This window comes from Rhinolophus sinicus, linkage group LG03 (genome assembly GCF_036562045.2).
Source record: "Rhinolophus sinicus isolate RSC01 linkage group LG03, ASM3656204v1, whole genome shotgun sequence".
NCBI classification, from domain to species: Eukaryota; Metazoa; Chordata; class Mammalia; order Chiroptera; family Rhinolophidae; genus Rhinolophus; species Rhinolophus sinicus.
The window spans coordinates 155,599,102-155,619,734 of NC_133753.1; the positions used below are offsets into that span (position 1 = coordinate 155,599,102).

The window sequence follows — 20,633 nt, forward strand, 5'->3', positions numbered from 1 at the left end:
GCAATCAACCTGTAGCATACCCCCTCTCGTAACTAAAGACCATCCTTCTGCGCTTCATACTTCCATCCTTTAAGCCTGCAGGCTTTTCTCCATCAATACCACCCTTTACCTAAGTGCTTCTGTGTAAATGTACCGTGTCTGTCATTAGGAATCAGGCTACAGAGTACAGTTTTTCCAAGTGACAAAACCCTTTGGTAGAAACAGCCCCTGTAGAGATCAAAATGTCCATTCCATGAGGGCCAGGGTCTCAGCAAGCAGGTAAGAGGAAACACAATCTGATTAAAGGACCTCACACGAAATTATGACCGATGGCACCCTTTTAACCTCCCCACTAGAGCTTCCAGTGTGAAGAGGTAGGGAAAGATTCCTTTTTGTCTCTTGAGTCACATGTTAAATTAGCTCTAGAAATTTGGAGATTGAGAGGAAGAACTATTCAAAGCCTCTTTGAATACTGCCTTGACTTTGACTCCTATCACCTACCCAGTGCATCTCAAACTTCAGTTCAATGCTTGTGATGCTCATTTGAAATGCACACGTCTGATCCCCTGGTCTAATTCAGCAGCTCTGAGGTCCAGTCAAGGAATCTACACTTTTGTAAAGCATCCTGGTGATTCTGAGGCCAGTAGTGCCCAGAAACACTGGCTTTCATTGCGCTGATACCCAACAGCTATGCATGATCCTTTTGACCCAGCCAAAGGCTCCTGGAAAGTAGAGTAACACATGCCACCAGTGACCTAGGCCCTCTTAAATTGAGCATTTTGGGAAAACATTGTGCAGTGTGCAAAGTGTCCCTTGTCCCAGGGACATTAATAAGTGTTAGAGGATACAACATGTAAGAAAACTGGGTTAAACCAAATTAAGCAAGCATTTTTGCTGCAGGACTTCTCAGATCCTTTAACATCTTGATATATTATGATTCTCAAGGAGGAGTATATAACACCTAGAATGTTCCAAATTTATATGGCTACAGACTCCTCTGCTAAATTTGGAGCATGTATTTAGAAAGTGTGTTCTAAGATTCTTTAGGTATTCATCAGAGCAGTTTTCTGTTCTACATAAATGACTACTGAAGTCCTTGATTTGGCTGTATAAAATAAAGCTAGATGTGTAAATATATGCAGGCTGTATCATGTATATACAAATGATATCATACATTGAGTGACACGCTGTCCCAGGTGCTATAATAAGTGTTATATATACTATTTCACTAAGTGTTCACAACAATCCTGTGAGGTGAGCATTATTATTCCTATTTGTAATGAAAACCCCGGGGTCAGGAGAGCTTAAGTAACTTGTCCAGCATTACACCGTTAATAGACAGCATAGCTGAGATTCAAATACAGGATTCACACCCATGTCAATCTGCCTTCAAACCCACATCTGTCCCCCTAGCAACACAATAATCCTTACAGTGGAATCTCACCTTCTGTGAGGTTAGGTTCCAAAGTCAGGTGCAATCAAAGGTAAGTTAGAAAAATATTTAAATCACCCATAAAATGTAGTTATACAAGGTTTAGGGCATATAATCCTGCCCAGTATTGTGTTTGTATAAATATATACCATTTATGTGTATGTAAAATATAATTTTATAGCATTTTTATTTTCAAGTATGTAAGAGACAGAACTTGCATAATTGAATTCACATAAATTAAACACCTGTATGATGTGTCTCTTAGATATACATATACACACATCTAAATGTGTGCCAGATTAACAGTGGTAACATCGAATAGAATTATACAACTTTACAGCCTAAAAGGAGCTTCTATGACCAACTGATTTGTTTCACATTTGAGGGAACAGAGGCCTCAAGAGGTTGTCCTTTGCCCACCTTCACTGTCTACCTTTGCTTCCAACATGCTTTGTGCTGCTGAGTGCCTGCTCACAGGCTAGGAAGCAAGTAGTGGGAACCTGCCCCTTCTTTCTTTTGCCCATTGCAGCCCTGCTGACTTGAGTGAAATGCAGGGAGCTGCCAGATGGGGCGATAAGGCTGAAGTCTGGCCTTGACATCTTACAGGGAGGCAGCTCCTTTCATAGGCCAATTGGCTGGAGCTCTGGCCTACCTTGGAGCTGTCTCCCCACAGGAGACAGGTTCCCAACCAGCTGCCTCCTTCTGTGCATTTCCTGGGATTGTCCAAACTGGTGGACCCATGAAAGGGCCCAATGGGTGCATAAAGCGAAGGAAATCTGTAGCTACAGAACTCAACAATACACACACACACACACACACACACACACACACACACACACCACATTTACTCCATTCCTTTGAAAAGGGAAGAAGCCAGAATATGTGATGTGGCCAGCTGTTTCAACGTTTAATTAGAGTATTTAAGGAATGGGGAAGTTGGGGAATGGACACTTATAGTGCCAGGCGGGGAAGACAGGGGCAGTTCCGAATCTAATCATAAGGATAAAGGGCATGAGTAGAATGGGCCTTTGACATGGGAGATTCTCCCCACCCACACACACAAACTGTAGGTGCCCCTTCCAATCCCATTATCCATCTGATGCCTCCTTACCTGCCTTAATTTTCTCAGCTAGCTGCCAGTGTGTGTGTAAGAATCCCTTCCAAGATGGCAGATGACAAAGGAAGTATGGTGTCCCCGCTCAGGTACTTTCCTGCGGGGAGTCTTGCCGTACCCCGTGCTTCCAGAGACAAAAGAAAACCACATAAGGATAAAATATCAGGCAAGTTGGACAGAAATTTCCAGGCCACATGGCTTCATATTATTTTTCATATCACAACGCAGGTCAAGCCTATTCCTTTTGTAAGGAGGAGGGAGGCCAAGTGTTAAATTAGAGGAATTGCTTCACCCTCCAGCCTGAAGAACCCTCCATGCCTGAACTTGGAGGTGTAAGCTATGCTTCTAAAACTGAAAGTTTTTTTTTTTTTTTTATCTGCCCTCATTGTACAAACCTTTGTTTTCATACATGAAAATCTTTAGTGTTGTAGAACCATTGGGAAACAGGCTCCAAAAATATGTCCCAGGCCATTCGAACTTTTATGTTCTTTTTCTGTGATTTTCTTCAGGGCAATTCATGTCATCACAGTTTGACCCAGGTCCCCTCCAAGAACCTTCAACTGTGCTTGTTGTAAGCAAACTGTTTCTAGTTCCTTTTCAAAAGAAAAAAAAAGTATCCTGAAAAGATGTGGTGATCAGCCAAGACACCAACATAGCTTTAATTTACAAGGGAACTTTCAGTGTCAGTTTTACTCATTTTATTTAACTTGGGAAGATGACCTACATCCCATAGAATGAAAGGCCCAAAGCAATGTTTCACAAAGAATAGTCTTAAGCACTACCCTGTTTCCCTGAAAATAAGACCTAGCCAGACCATCAGCTCTAATGCATCTTTTGGAGCAAAAATTAATACAAGATCCGGTCTTATTTTACTGTATAAAATAAGACCGGGTCTTATCTAACATAATATAAGACCGGGTCTTATATTAATTTTTGCTCCAAAAGACGCATTAGAGCTGATGGTCCGGTTAGGTCTTATTTTCAGGGAGACATGATACTTCTATCCTAATGACCGGAAGAACTTGTTAGCATGCCAATTCCTGGACTAGGAATATGATTTTAAAGGCATTGATGATTGAGAACTTCTGGACTAAGGTTTGCTGTCTTGAGAGTGGCAACTCCATTGGAGTGGCTGTTATCCTGTCTGTCATTTCCTGGAGAATTCAATAATAAATCCCCTGCACAGCAGGAAGGCGCACCACACTCAGGGCATTGAGGGAACAGGGCAGCAGCAAGTCTACATTTATCAAGAGGGCCCCTTGTCCTGTACTGCCAGGGGACCTCCCACCCAGACCTGCTACTTAGCTAGAAACATTTAAGCTTCATCCTACCTGGGGCAGCCTGGGCCTAAAACGATGGAGCCAGCCTCTCCAAGAACTCCCTAATAATCCACCCTTCCCTGTTCAGCCCAGAGGCTGACTGAAATGCCCCTGAGAATACAGCACACAAAAAAGGCATCCCAATGACCCAAGGCTCAAATCATCGTCATCATCAACTAGGACTAAACAAAATCATACTGGGAGGGAACATGGCCTGTGTTCAAATTCCAAATCTGATACAAGTAGTGGTGTGGGATTAGACAGATTGTTCTACCTCTCTGTGCTTCTGGTTCCTCATCCATAAGACAGGAATACTAAAAGAATCTGCCTCTTGGGATTGTCGTAAGAATTAAATGTGACAATGCATCAAATTCCTAACACAGAATTTGGCATATAGTAAGTGCTCTGTAAATAGGGCCACAGCTAGCATGTAGAATGCCTACTGTGTTAGTTAGGGGGAAATAAAGCTGTGCTCCTTTGGGTAGGCATTAGAAAATATGCCCCCTCCTCTGGCTGGTGCCTGGGTTCTTGGTGAGCAGAATACCCCCCTCAACTGGCCACCCATACAACTGAATGGGGGCCACAGCTCATCAAACTGAATGGGGACCCCGGCTGTCAGTAGCTGTTAGCTGTAACAATTACAGGTGAGGGTGATAGTGACGTTGGCAGTGGGAATTACCCTGAAGGGGCGGCAGATGACTGTGGGGGCCCAAGCCGAGGGGGTGGGGCTGCTTCTGGTTTCTCAGGAGGCAGTGCTGTGCTCAGTAGACGCTCATCTTGATAAACTTCAGGGAGAACAAAGGCATGCAGAAACGGTGAGTTTTCCTTTTCTGAGCTTGGTACCAGCTGATTATGCTTCCTGTTTCTCTAAGAGCTTCCCTGACATAGGCGACTTGCTTCTTTCATATTTGGTCATCATCCTGTCGCTTTCCTGTGTGACTCAGCACTCCAGCTCCCAATCCTGTGCTCCAGCCCGGTTTCCTGGCCTCCCCAGGTAATCCCCCTCTGCTGAGGGTGAGTGTCCCCGCCCACGCTGCTCTGCCTCAGAGACCTGCGCTGGGGACGTGAGTCACTGCACTGTCCTCCCCAGCTGAAGCTATTACTGGAATGCCTCCGCACGCAGCGCACGCTTGCGTCCCGGATTCCACAGACCTGGGCTCAGAGATCTGCAAATCACACGCCTCAGCCTGAGGTTCCACTTGGGCGATCACAAGGTGGTTTGTGCGGAAGTTGGAGACTTTTTAAGAAATGTCTCTTCAGCCAGGCGTTCCGCATCCTTCAACAAGCATCATGTGCGTGTCTCCAGCGCTGTGGCCTCGCAATGTGCCCGCCTTTTGGGTGGCTCCAGAGAAACCGTTCTGGACTTCTGCATTAAGTGTAGAGGAGGGCAGTGAACTGAAAAGCAAGAATGCTCATTGCAAACAGGAAATGGAGCAGGAGAGATCTTTTGGGGCAAACACACCTGGGGAGTTAACAGGGAAGGGGACGTTAGAACAGGCAGACAAACTGGGAGGAGTGTGGGAGAAGAACCAGAGAGGTGAGGGAAGCTTGGACACAGACGTGGAGGGGAGAATGAGTTGGGCTTATTTATACGAACCTAAATATTGAACTAAATTGGAATTTTGAAGATCCTTCACCTCTATGCTAGGCTGATTGATAGCCTATGTTGGCAGACACTACACCTGCCATGAACCCTACCAGTTATGCAATTCCTGTGTCCCTTTTACAGATGAGGGAACTGAGGTGCAGGGAGGTGAAGTCCTGAGCTTATGTTCATGCAGCCAGCAAATGGTAAAGTGCACACCCAAGCAGTCAGCCTCTTAAACATTAACCTCTGTGGCGCAGGGTAAGAATAGGTCCCCCCCTCCCCCAGGTGGGTATTTGAAGGCCAAGGAGATAGGTTTAGTTTAATAATCCTTCTATGAAATCCTGATGTAGATCTCACCTCTTGTATGCTAGATGTTGATTTATACCCAGCTGGCAGGGATCTCAGGAAAGTACTGGCTTTTGTTGCAGGTTGGATAATCTTGTAGACAAAGAATGGGTCCTGAGTTCAGGAATTCTAATTTCATGTTGCTCTGGCCTTGGCTGAGATAAAGATATATATATATATATATATATATATATATATATATATATATATATATATATATATATATATATATATATATATATGGAGAGAGAGAGAGAGAGAGAGAGAGAGAGATTAACTTCCTTATTTTCTCTATTTGATAAAATGAGCATGACAAAATAAAAACCTTTGACTAAAGTGCTTTTAAATCCTAAGAAATAAAACCAAAAAGAAAAATAAGGTAGATCCCGAGGCAACATGCAAGAAGACCCTGGAAGAGGTTGGGGTTGGTTGTGTCAGAGGTGGCTTAGCGGTAGGTATGCAGAAAGACAACAAGGAAGAGATGAGAAATCTCTCTTCACGTTGCAAACATACATAACATCCAAGGATGCCTGGGAACTACCCCTGTCATTTCCTTCCCTTAATAACAAGGGACAGAAGGGAGCTTGTGACTCATATCACCTGGCAATATGGTGCCTGTACAGGGCACTTCCATAAATAAAGGCTGATCAATCCTATTCCTCGGTGCAAATCTCATCCTGAGTCTCTCTCTTTCCCCAAGAGTGGCCACCTTACCAAAGTGAAAAGAAAAACCTGCTTTTTATCCGCTGCTTGAATGCAGTTACTTGAATTAACATGGGGGAGGAGGCTTAAGTTTTCCCCTCACAGACTGGGCCAGTGTGGAGCTTGGGATGGGCAGGGAAGAAGTAGGAATTCGGAGCACCTTTTTTATTCCTTGATCTGAAAGGGAAAACTTGCACTTCTGCAGTTAGGACAAGTTGAGGGAGACTGGAAGATTTCCCCAAAGGACAGCCAATTATAAACTGGGTTACTGAGTTCTCTTCCCACCTCCTCTAAGAGTTGGGCAAGAATGCACAACTCAGCCTCTCACCCACATCTCCCCAGTCCAGCAAGACCTGGTCCAAAGAATGAAAGATGCCTATATGAACTTAGGATAAGCACATCACTAATTGAACACCTAGTAAGGGCTTTACTGGAAATTTCTCAATATAATTCTTTCAGCCTTCTTTCAGAGAGGTCCTGTTATCCCTGTTATCCCCATTTTTTCAGACAAGGATACTGAATCACAGAAAAGCCTTTGAAATCCATCTGATTTCAAAGCTGCTACTCTGATAGGCCTTTAATGAATAGATGTCTTCAGTGATTCCATTAAATGATTTTGAACGAAAATGAAGCAAGTCAGTTGATGAAAATATCTAAACCAGCTCTATTGGGATGGAGACTAACAAAGAATGAGAAGTTTCCCACTAGGGCGTGTGTGTGATGAAGAAAGGTGAGAACCAAAGGGAAATGTTCATTCTCTAAGGCATATGGTTGAACTTTTTTTGTGGCCAAGAAGTGTTACATTAGAACTACTTAACTGGGGGGCGGGGGGTGGGGGCAGGGGAGAAGGCATTTAAAACCACCAGTAACACTAAAAGAACACGAAGCCACCACACTGCTTTTGCCAAAGTAATATCACCAGATATTTATGTGCTAAAAATGAACCATTTGGTCAAAGGTAGGGACACCCCTGATATAGAAACTTCTGTTTGCACAGCTCTTCATTCTGCATTTCAGGATGTACGACTATGCCTCCAAATTACAGGACATGTTTTGCTCACATAACCTTGGGTATTTCAGACTTTTCAATTTAACTTCCCTGAAAACCACCCCCACCATTGCCTTTAAAACATAGAACCAAAAACTGCTTCTATCATGTCAGTTCAAAGTTCAGTTCAAGTCAGAGGTTTTCAGAGAATGAAATGGCATGCTTTGGGCACAGAAAACCATTGTAAAGGAGACAATGTAGAAAACTTAAAAGAAGAAGGATCTGTAATTTTTAAAAATTTATATTTCATTGAAGTATAATTGACATAACATTAATTTCAGGAGAACAGCATAATGATTCAATATTTGTATATGATAACTTTTTATAAATAAAAATATTTTAAAGTAACAGTTGATATACAATATTATATTAATTTCAGGTGTACAACATAGTGATTAGGCATTTATATAACTTACGAAGTGATCACCCCGATAAATTTAGTATCTACCAGACACCATATATAGTTATCACAATATTATTGACTATATTCCCTGTGCTGTACTTTATATCCCTGTGACTATTTTTTTAACTATGGTTGACATTCAGTAATATTTTATATTAGTTTCAGGTGTACAGCGTTATAGTTTTTCATTTACATAATTTATGAAGTGATCCCCTGGATAAGTCTAGTACTCATCTGACACTATACATAGTTTTTACAATATTACTGACTATATTCCCCATAGTGTACTTTACATCCCTGTGACTATTTTGTAACTACCAAATTGTACTTCTTAATCCCTTTACCTTTCTTACCTAGCCTTTCAAACCCCTCCCATTTAGTAACCATCACTTTGTACTCTTTATTTATGAGTGTGTTTCTGTTTTGTTTGTTTATTTTGTTCTTTAGATCCCACATATAACTTAGATCATATAGTATTTGTCTTTCTCAGTATGACTTATTTCACTTAGCCTAATAACCTCTAGGTCCATCCATGTTGTCACAAATGGTAAGATTCTATTCTTTTTTATGGCAGAGTAATACTCCATTGTATAAATATACCACAATTTCTGTATCCAATTGTCTATTGATGGGCATTTCTGTTGCTTCCATATCTTGGCTATTGTAAATAATGCTGCAATGAACATAGGGGTGCAGATATCTTTTCAAATTACTATTTTGGATTTCTTTGGATAAACACTCAGAAGTGGAATTGCTGAGTCATGTGGTAATTACATTTTTTTTTTTTTTTTGAGGAAACTTCATACAGTTTTCCATAGTGGCTGCACCAATTTACAATCCCACCAACAGTGCATGAGGTTTTTCTCCACCTCCTCTCCAGCACTTGTTTGTTGATTTATTGATGATAGCCATTCTGAGAGGTATGAGGTGGTATTTCATTGTGGTTTTAATTTTCATTTCCCTGATGATTACTGATGTTGAGTGTCTTTTCATTTATTTGTTGGCCATCTGTATGTTTCCTTTGGAGAAATATCTGTTTATATCCTTTGCCCATTTTTTAATCAGATTTTTTTGTGTGTGTGCTAAGTTGTATGAGTTCCATATATACAAGGTCAGACAATTAAGTTTGCGAACTAATCCTAGAAAAAATTCTATCACAGGGATTAGCACGAAGGAAAGAATTAATAGGTGGAGCATAGAGCAATTATTCTGTAATTTATTCAACAAATTGTTCATTTAGATTAATTTCAATATTTATTATTAAAAGGAATGCATCAATACATATCCTTGCTCATATATATATATGAGCATACACACACACACACACACACACACACACACACACACACACACACACGCACACGGTCAGACAATTAAGTTCGCGAACTCATCCTAAAAAAATGCTACATACCTCTTTGCTGAATATCACTACAGTCACCTTTGAAGTACTCCCCTTGAGAAGCTATGCACCGATGCCAGCACCTAGTCCACCCTTCAAAGCAATTTGGGAACTTTTTCTGGAATGGCCATCAGAGCTGTCATTGTATTACCCTTCCTGTCTTGAATATCATCAAAATGTCTTCCTTTCAATATTTTATTTACCTTCAGGTAAAGAAAGAAGTCATTGGGGGCCAGATCCAGTGAGTAGGGAGGGTGTTCCAATACAGTTATTTGTTTCCTGGCTAAAAACTCCCTCACAGGCAGTGCCGTGTGAGCTGGTGCATTGTCATGATGCAAGAGCCATGAATTGTTGGCAAAAAGTTCAGGTTATCTAACTTTTTCATGCGCCTTTTCAGCACTTCCAAATAGTAAACTTGGTTCATTGTTTGTCCAGTTGGTACAAATTCATAATGAATAATCCTTCTGATATCAAAAAAGGTTAGCAACAGCTTTGCAACAAGTTCTTGAACTTAATTGTCAGACTTTATTTTGGATTTTAACCCCTTATTGGACATATCATTGTCAAATTTATTGTCCTGTTCAGTAGGTTGTCTTTTCATTTTCTTGATGATTTCCTTCGCATGCAGAAACTTTTCAGTTTGATGTAGTCTCATTTGTTTACTTTTTCTTTTGTTTCTTTTACCAGAGGAGACATATCAAATATATATATATATTTCTATGAGTGATGTCACAGAGTTTACTGCCTCTGTTTTCTTCTAGGAGTGTTATGGTTTTGGGTCTTACATTTAAATGTTTAATCCATTTTGAGTTTATTCTTGTATATGGTGTAAGAAGGTAGTCTAGTTTCATTTTTTGCATGTATCTGTCAAGTTTTCTTGACAGCATTTATTGAAGAGACTGTCTTTACCTCATTGTATATTCTTGCCTCCTTTGTCATAGATTAATTGACCATATAGTTATGGGTTTATTTCTGGGCTCTCGATTCTCTTCCATTGATCTATGTGTCTGTTTTTATGCTAATACCATGCTATTTCTATTACTACAGCCTTGTAGTATAGTTTGGTATCAGGTAGTATGATATGTTCAACTTCTTTCTCAAGATTGCTTTGGCTATTTAGGGTTTTTTGTGGTTCCATATAAATTTTAGGGTTATTTGTTCTAGTTCTGTGAAAATGCTATTAGTATTTTGACAAAGATTGCATTGAATCTGTAGATTGCTTTGTGTAGTATGGACATTTTAATGATGTTAATGTTTCCTATCCAGGAGCATGGTATATACTTCCATTTGTTTATATCTTTCAATTTCTTTCTTCAATTTCTGATAATTTTCTGAGTAAAGGTCTTTTATGTCCTTGTTTAAATTTATTCCTAGGTATTTTGTTCTGTTGGATATAATTGTAAATGGGATTGTTTTCTTAATTTCTCTTTCAGATAGTTTGTTATTGGTGTATAAAAATGCAACCAATTTCTGAATATTAATTTTATATCCTGCTACTTTACTGAATTCATTTATTAGTTCTAACAGGTTTTTGGTGGGATCTTTATGGTTCTCTCTGCATAGTATCATGTCATCTGTGGATCTGCAGTTTTTAATCCAAAGTGGACTGACAAACATTTCAGTTTATCTTGTTTAATAATGAATAGCAGAAGCTTATTGTTTAGTATTTTTCAAAATTTTTAGCATTTTGAGTGTTTTTATAAAGATCAACTCCATACTCTGAATATTCATGAACATTTCCAAAGCCTTAACAAAACAGAACTATGAAAAAAAAATCCTTGACATGAACCCCAAATAAAACTGGTCAGCAGTATCTTTAAGTGAATTTTGAAACAAATCAAAATGGTTTTCTCCCCATAAAACCACCATTGAATTGTGCAGAATAAGAACTCAAACTGTACTTTTTCTTAAAGTATTGAATTAGAATAAGAGCATCAATATATTTTCTAAATTCATAATCTAATTAGTTCAACTTTTTTAGTTTCTCTCCATTTCTCATTAAATGTGAAACAGTCCTATTAGTTGGTAGCAAGAATTTCAACATTTCGGGATCTACTGAAGGACATAGAAGATGCAAGGAAGATGCTGCTACTGTAGAGGGTTGTCCCACCCAGCATAATAACTCATGAATACTTCAGCTTTGTTATCTCAGACAATGGAAAGGTGACTCTTGTGTTGGACGCTGTCCACACACTTTTGTTCAGTTATATGTGACAAAAGGACCTACAGAGTTTGTGATTATGGGTTTCTGGGCAAATCCTGGAAGCAGAAGCAGATTTTGAGCATAGCAGCACAATAATCCAATTCTTTTGAGAAGAGTTTTAACCCCGGGCTGACTCTTCTTCCACTCTACCAGCCTCCTACTCCAGGAACAGGTGAGCATAGAAAGTAAGTTGTTTCCTTCAGAAAGATGATCCATATTTTAAACACTGATGTGGATGGGGGATTAAGAATCAGAAGATTTGGTTTGCAGCCTTCAAATACCTTTGACAGTTCAGGCAACTCAATTATCTCGCTGAGTCAGTATTTGCATATGTAATAGGAATAATAATACCTGGTCTGTATACACCAAGCCGTAAGAGGAACAAAAAGAGAGATGGTGTGATGTTATTTTATGTATGACCTTGGTTATGTTAAAGCCTGGTTCATACTATCTCCCTCTCTGTCTACCCTGTGAGATGTAACTTAGATTGCCTGACATCTCTGTAGTCACAGAAGTTCCAAACAGGAGACTATTTGGACATAGCAATCATCCCTGCAAATCGGGCACCACGTCCTTCAGGGCACATGAGACCATCTTAAATTTTATTTACTATTTTGTGAATTTATTTTTCATTCAGTTATGTAAAATAAACTTCCTCTTTTCCCTTCCCTCATTATTGGCATTAAGACTTTAAACTTTAAACAAACTGTAATGCATCTATTTAAGAGGTAGATTTGGTTGTGCTATGGTATGAATATTAATAGAATGTCCATATGTTTCAAGTCCTTCTGTAAAATGTGAAAAAAAAGTGCTTTTAGCATTCTGTGTAAAACTGTATTGTTAATTATATGTGCATAATCATTAAAATAAAAAATGGGATGCAGGGATGAACTGTAAAACATCTCCTCAGAGAAGGCTTTTAAACCAAGCAGCACCCCTCTCCCAATCAGAGAAGGTGCTAAATAGACAGAGAAAGTAGAAAGACAAGTTGGGGGTGGGGCCAATTATGTTCCTTTGGAAAAGCGAGCAGGGACATTTTCAGGATTTCAGAGGGCAGGATGAGGAAAGGGGGAAGCCTTCTGAGTCAGATCTTTATTGTGTGGCTTCATGAGTTAGCACATGCACATTTAAATTCAAGAAATGATATTCCAAGGGCAAAAAATATCTATATGTATCTGAGGGTTTTCCATTCTTCTGTATCTTCTAGGCCTCTGTTGGTCTCTATCACCCCTGATAATTAGGAGGTCATGGGATCCGAGCAAGTCTGAGCAGCAAGGGGCATCAGAGACTCTCAAGCCCAACCTTTTCATTTCATACACAAGGGGCTGAAGCCCAGAGACTTGGGAGTAGGGCCCGGCTTAGGAAACACAGACCTTGGAAAATCTAAAAGGAATGTCTTCCCTATAAACATCTGATAGGCAGGCCTGAAATGTGCTTAGCAATATCTTGCCTTTTTTTTTTTTTTTTTTTTTATCAAGTCTCAATAAGGGTGACTATCCTGTGCCAAAGGGCAGAACCCCAGAAGCTGCTGCCTTAGAACAGGCATCCTTCTCGTCTATGGCTGGAAGGGAGCCATGAGGTGAGCTGTCAGCACCTTCAAGCCGTAGTGCAGCCCAGAGTTTGTTTATATAAAGGGCCAGGGATTGATGGGCCCTGTAGCTCTAGCTTTCACATTTGGGGGAGGAAAATCTCGTGGTAAAAACAATAAGAGCAGCGGCCTAAAATGAAAGAAACAAATGGCATTCAGTCAGAGCCGAGGTTCCCTTCCAACCCCCCACCCACACACACTCCTGCACATATTTCTTGCTTCTCAGCACTGCCTGACATGCTGCCTCCAATGCTTATTTCGACATACCGACTGAGAAAGCTCCATAGACTATGTCATGTAGGTAAGCACTTCGGTCTCCCTTTAGAATCTCAGGGGAGCCAGACAGAAATCATGTTAAATTAGACAGGCTGAGAAAGGGAGAGTGCCCTCCTAACAACCCCCCACCCCCACCAGGCCTTCACTTAGGCCCCTGAGGCATGCATCACATCTGGTAGCCAGAAGCACTGAAATCGACCCAAGGGAGGCCCTGGGTGGCCCACAGTCTTCCCGGGGCTCCTGCCACCATTGTCATCTTCACTCTTGCTTCAGCCTAAACCTTCAGACCTGCAGCAGCCTGAACATCAGAGCTGTGCACACAGCAGATTCATGTTTGATTAAAAAGGAAGCTGGTAGCTGTCTGCACTTTCTTGTCTACTGAGGCCTGTTTGCAGATAATCCTGCCCAGGATATGCACTGCAGGTCACGATGGGTCACTGAAAACCCTTCCACCCCGTTTGCTGCCTCAAGTCCCCCTTCTGTTTCCAGTCCCCTCACGTGGATTTTTTTTTAAAGATTAAAAGGAAATTAATTTTAAGATTAAAAGGAAATAACTTGTACTCATAATTAAAAGGATAGAGCACTTAAAAGTGTGATGGATGTCCAATCTATTTCTTCTGCTTCACCTTCTAGATGTTATTTTGTGACAATTTGAGTTTTATTTTTGTGTTACGAAAAGGGCCTATTTGTGTGTCTTAGTATTTCTTGATAAAGTACTTGCAAACAAATTGTACATTTCCACTTGGATAGTTAAATGTAAGGGGCCAGCCTTTAGTATAACAAACATTTTAAGCACCTACTCTTTGCTAGACCCTATGTTAGCACTCTGGAGACACAAAGATGAAAAGACACACCTGTCTCTTATAAGCTTAGATTATTCTCAATCTTCCCCTCTATGAGATAGCACAAATAGTTCTAATTAGTGTTCAATTCCCAAATGACATTTTTTTTAGAGAGATGAGAGTACCTGAGTATCTGTATATACCTATACAAGTATTGTCAATCTAAACATTTAGAAAAGAAAAGCTAGTCTACTTTACCCAATGACAAGGCTTAGGCTTTCACAGAACTTAGGGTCAAAGATTATATATATATATATATATATGATACATACATATATATATATATGATACAAACTGTGAAATGTGGAACAAAGCCAACCTGTATTAGCTATTTTATGTAGCCAAATAACAGGACGAGGATAAAAGAGGGGAGCAAAATCTGTGTCACCTTGTAAGTAGGTAGAAGGGACTTGGGTAGGGAGTTAATGAGAAAATCCAAGAAAGCAATGAAGAGACCAACCAAAATAGAAAGACAGATCAGTGATCTTCAGAGTAGAGTATAAAAAGGTGGTATAAGATAGATCTTGTTTATGCTTATTAAAAAAGTAATTAAACTTTATTAAAATTCAACAAATAGATTGTCAGTAGTATATGTCCATACTATGTATGCATATATGTATGTGTGTTGCGACCAGCACAACACAAGCCGTGGGAAGGCGAGGGAGGCGGCGAGGGTTAAACTATCATAAAGAGACAGAGACTCAAATACAGTTAAATTACAGAGGACCGAGGGACTCGCAGCCTCAAGGGACTGGAGCCCCGAATCGGGTCGTCGTGGGTATTTATTGATTTCTTACAGTAAGCATTGCGTGATTAGAGGCAGGGTCCGCGAAACTCTCACACCACACCATAATAAAAATTCTTCCAATTCCCAGATATTTGTCCCAAAGCAACCGATGCTCACTGTCCCCAGGCGACTAAGGTGGGTGTGTACAACCCCCTGGGGGAGCAAGTCTCACAAGGTAAAACCATCCCATGAGCTAAGCAGGAAGAGTGATATCTTATCACTCTAAGAGGTACTTTGCACAGCAGGGTGCAGGACAACAACTGGGGCATGCATTAGCAGCTTCCCATCATGGTGAGGAGGAGGGGTATGGCTACCTCCTGACTTTTATTATGTTAACTCATGGGGGTCCCAATGGGGTCCTGTCTGGCTTAAGTTGTTCCTCCCATGAGGAAACTTTACTTACAAGGACCAAATAGGGAGACTTAGGATAAGTGAACTCAACCCCAAAGAGGGACAGTCCCGCAGAGTCTTCTTTCCCTAAGGAAAGACTGGAGGGGACAAACGGCTAGGCTGCTGTGTGACCACATATGTGTATATATACATATATGAAATGCTTGCTGAAATATTCATTATTAATAAGCTATATAAGCAAAAACTATGAACAGGCCACTGATGGATAAAAATACAAAAAGATAAAAATTAAGGTCAAAAACAGCATGTTCCAAATTGTAAAGTGTGGATAGAATAAGAAAATAAGCATCAAAGTTAGTAGCTGGGAGAAATAGAATCCAATCAGTGTCCAAAGATGGCCGCTGAGGAATTCCTCCTCTCTCTGCAGGCACATGCTGTTCTACCCTTCAAGAGATAGACCTCACTTCTCCTCCTCTTGAATCACAGCTGGCTGTATGACTTTCCTTGACCAATAGACTACGGCAGATGTGACGTTCTGAAACTTGCATGACCAGGCTGTTAGAGGACTGGCAGCTTCCTCTTTTTCCCTTTAGGAAGCCAGCGGAAATGCACAGAGTTTGGCTACCTGAGACTGAGCTGTGAGGAAGCTTAGGTTAGCCACATGGGCAGAGAGAAGCCATATGGAGGGACAAGGCACCCAACATGTATGTGAAGCCCCCTTAGATTCCCTAGCCCTGCCAGTCAGCCACTAACTGAATGGAACTGAGTGAGTGACCCAGCCCACAACACAGAGAGCAGGAGAGCCCCAGTGAGTCCTTCCTGAATTGCAAACCCACAGAACTGTGAAAAAGGGGATTATTGTTTTAAGCTACTATGTTTTAGAGTGTAGTTTTTTCCACAGCAAGAGATATAAAATAGTCATATCGTACAGTTCAGGCATTAGCTCTGGAAATAAACATATTGACCAAGACTCCTCTTTTTACAAGTTGCCACCTTAGATAGGAAAAACAAAATTCTGGTGGCCAAGAGTAAACAATCAGTGAAATCCTAGGGCTAGGAGAAGCTCAGAAGACATGGGACAGCACAGCAAATTAACGAAGTATTGTTTTAAAAGAAAAAAAGATGGGTACTAAATACTCAGGGATTTTGGTATTTTACAATAAACAGAAATCTAAGCGCTGGTGATTATTTTGCCTCTTCCTTTTGTCAAAAGTTTTATCTCTTCAATCTTTTGGAGTTGTTTCTTTCTTTAACTACGTAGGCCAGCTTGTCTGTTATGTACTTCCTTCTTATTGTTAGGACTGGAAGCCTGGGAACTACATTTCCCATCATCCTTTGCCAGCAGTTTCAAATCATGCTGACAACCGAGGTACTTGCATGAGATTTGGAAGAGAGAAGTAAAAGCCACATTATTGCTCCTCTCTCAGATATGGGCAAATGTGTGGGTTGCAGCAGATATCAGAGTTTGTATGGGCTTCCAGACATTTCCCTGTGAATCACTCACCTCAGTGCTGGAAACAGATGAGATCACCACCAAGAGTTTCCTGTAATCCCTGAAACTTCCTGCTCTGAAAAGCTGGCAGCAAACTTGAAAGTTTGTGGCTTTCCCTGACCTTCCCCCTCTAGCTCTTCCAGGAGTTTTGTATGCATCCAATTCCTTGTATTGAATTCTTTCCCTTCCTGAAATACCTAGAATGGTTTCTGTTTTTCTTTACTAATTCCTATTATATAAGTCTCAATCTCATTTTCTAATGAAAGTCAAGTAAAAGTAGAATTTATCTTTAGTTTCTTTCTTCTTTCCTTCCTTCCTTTCTTCCTTCCCTTCTTTTGCAATCAATTACAGATCTTTTCCATACAATTTTAAATATAAACACATTCACATAACATTATGTCGGGAGATACATAGAATGGGAAGAGAGAATAATAAAAGGTGTAGTTGAGGTTCGAGGGTCAGGAGAAATTCACGTTTTTCCTTCGAATTAATTAAAGAAAGTTTTATAAGTAGGGTCATAGTCACCACATTTAACAAACAAAAACAGGACACCTAGTTCAATTTGAATTTTAGATTAACAATGTGGTAGGTAGATAATGTCCCACAAGAGATGTTCATCTCCTAATCCCTGGAACTTGTGAATTTTCCCCAAGGCAGAAAGGACTTTCAGGTGTTATTAAGCGAGTGCGCTTAAACGGAGTGAGTCTCCTGGATCATCCAAATGAACCCAATCTAATAAAATGAGTTCTTAACACTAGAGAACCTTTGCCACCTGCAATCAGAGGGAGGGGTGACTAAGGAAGAAGGCTCGGAGGGCTGCAACATTGCTGCCTTGGAAGACGGAGGAAGAAGGCTGCACACCAAGAAATGTGGGTGACCTCAGGAGCTGGAAAAGCTAAGAAAATGGATTGTCCCCTAGAGCCTCCAGCAGGAATGTAGCCCTGCTGACCAGACCTTGGTTTTAGCCAGTGAGATCTGTGTCAGACTTCTCACCTCTGTAACAGTAAGGTAATACATTTTAATCCACTAAATTTGGGATAATTTGCTGCAGATGCAATAGAAAATTAATACAAACAACAGATAATTTTTTAATATAAGTATGGCCCAGGCAACATTTAGGACATTACTTAGACTAAAAACGATTTCTGTTTTGAAATTAAAATTCAATTGTGAGTCCTGTACTTTACCTGGCAACCCTATTTATAGAAAAGTGGGGATACAGAGCTCTTGTACATCTCTGCCTAGAAACCTGTATCAATTTTTGTGCAAAGCACTTAAAATGGGCAATTTACCTATCCTATTTCATTTGATCCCCTTTGGTGTAGGCATTATCAGTATTTTATGAATGAGGTAACTGAGTCCATGTAGAATTAAACAGTTTGTTTAATGCAAATTTTAGGCAGTGGAGGAGATGGAGGTTAAGTCAGGTCTGGCTGACTCCAAGGCCCATTACGCTATGTTATCTCTGTATAATTTGCCAGGCTGTCACTCCATTTCTCAGCCTGCTTTCATTACTGGAGCTCCCCAAAGCTAGCTTCTACTGCAGTTTACATATCCTCCCCACCCACTCCCTCCTGTGGCTCTGTAATCTGATTTCTGCCCCCACCTCTTATATACCATCGAAACTGCTTTCTCAAAGGTCAATGGTGGCCTCTAATCTGCCATCATTTCTTTGTCATCCTTCTCTTTACCCTTTCTGCAGTATGTGACTGTGTTATCTTCCTCTCCACTCCCACCAAACACACAGACACTGGGGCTTTTGAGTTGTAATACTGAATCTGCTTCTGTCACTCTTCTTTATTCATTCCTTCTTCTGATGGCTAATTTTGTGTGTCAACTTGATTGAACTAATGGTGCCCAGATAGCTGGTAAAACAGTATTTCTAGGTGTGTCTGTGAGGATGTTTCTGGGAGATTCGCATTTGGATCTGGAGACTGAGTAAAGATCACCCTCACCAGTGTCGATGGGCATCATCTGATCCATTGAGGGCCTGAGTAGAACAAAAAGGTGGAGGAAGGGTGAATTGCTCTCTGCTTGAGCCAGAATATCCATCTGCTTCTGCTATTGGACACTGGCACTCCTGGTTCTTGGGCCCTTGGGCTTGGACTGGAATAACACTACCAGATTTCCTGGGCCTCCAGCTTGTAGACAGCAGATCGTGGGACCTCTCAGCCTTCGTGATTACGTGAGCCAATCCTTCATAATAAATTTCTATATATCTATGTATATCTACATATGTCCTATTGATTCTGTTCTAGAGAACCCTGACTAATACACTTCTGTCTCCTTACTATTCTCATTCTTGACAACTGTATGACATAGCGCTGGTTCTGTTCTTGCTCATTCTCTCTCTCTCTCTCTCTCTCTCTCTCTCTCTCTCTCTCTCTCTCTTTAATTTCAAAACTCCCTTGGAAATTGCACTGCCACAGCTTCAACTTCTATCTCTGCTTTTGATTCCCAAATAGTATCTTCAGCCCTGCATTCTCCCCAGGTCTCCTCTCACATTGTACAGCTACCTGCTGGATAATCCCGTCCAGACACTTAATATGAGACCCACCCCTCCCCCACATGGCTGCTTGCCCTTCTTCCCTAATGTATGAAAGGCATGGGTGCTGTCCACACACAGGCTCTAGCTGATCCATTTTTGACCTTGCATCTTTCCCTAAATGATGTAACCGAGTAGTCACTAGATCCCAGGTGTTTTGTTCTTCACAATATCACTTGCATTTCTTGCTTCCATTCTATAGCTATGCTTCTGCTTCAAGCCTTAGATGTGGCCTCCTCCTGCTCAGAGGCCCTCAACCTAGCTGCAAACCTAGGAGATATTGCAGATGCCTGGGCCCTACCCTCAGACAAGAGTTAATCACTCTGAAATGGGGCCTAGGTATCAAACTTTTGTAAATCTTCTCTAGGTGTATTAGTTTTCTATGGCTTCTATAACAAATTACCATAAACTTTGTGGCTTAAGAGAACACAAATTTATTCTATAGTTTTGGATACCAGAAGTCAGTTTCACTGGGCCAAAATTAAGGTGTCGTTCACTCTGGAAGCTCTAGGGGAGAATCTGTTTCCTTGCCATTTCCATCTTCTAGAAGATGTCCCTTTCCTTCATAAGTGGTCGCCTCATGTGGCCTATTCTCCCCCTGCTTCAGTTGTCACAATGCCTTCTTCTGTCAGATTTCCCTCTGCGTCCCTCCCACAGGGACACTTGTGATTACATTTAGGGTCCACCTGGATAATCCCATATAATCTCCCCATCTCAAGATCCTAAACACAGCAGCAAAGTCTCTTCTGCCATATAAGGGACATTCTTAGGTTCCCAGGAGTAAGCCACGGTATCCTGAATGGCCATCAGTTGGCCTATCACAGCACCTCGTTCTAATTTGCAGACTAGTTTAAGAACAACTCCTGTAACTGAGCAACTTTCTTCCAAGTTTCTTTCTCCAATTCATCTTGCTCACCATCTTCCTAGTACAGCATCTCTATTATCACATGGCTCCTGATGATATGCCACTCAAGTTCTCCTCTGCCTCGGGATACATTCCAAACTCCTGAATGTAGAACACAACCCAGTGTACACAGACCCAACCTCCTTACCCGACCAGGTATATTCTACCACTCTTCTACGTGAACATTTTGCTTCAGGTAAACTAATTTTCTCAGATTGTATCTGGCATTCTGATTGGCTTGTTTTATTTGAGCTGTTTCACTGACATGTAAGGCTTTCCTCATCCTCCTGTTCTTAGTTAAGATCTTACATGTGTC

At 40.9% G+C, this 20,633-nt stretch overlaps 1 long non-coding RNA gene across 2 annotated transcripts in view; it reads left to right on the forward strand.

Annotated features, from left to right (window-relative positions):
• Positions 1-20,633, forward strand: part of LOC141570698 (uncharacterized) — a 401,214-nt gene that overhangs the window by 343,673 nt on the left and 36,908 nt on the right. Inside the window, exon 5 of one of the 2 annotated variants that reach the window (XR_012495110.1) lies at positions 8,725-10,633. The exons of the other annotated variant lie outside the window; for it this stretch is intronic. This is a non-coding gene — a long non-coding RNA (uncharacterized LOC141570698). Of the gene's footprint in view, positions 1-8,724; positions 10,634-20,633 lie in introns of those variants that run through there. 2 annotated transcript variants of the gene reach the window in all.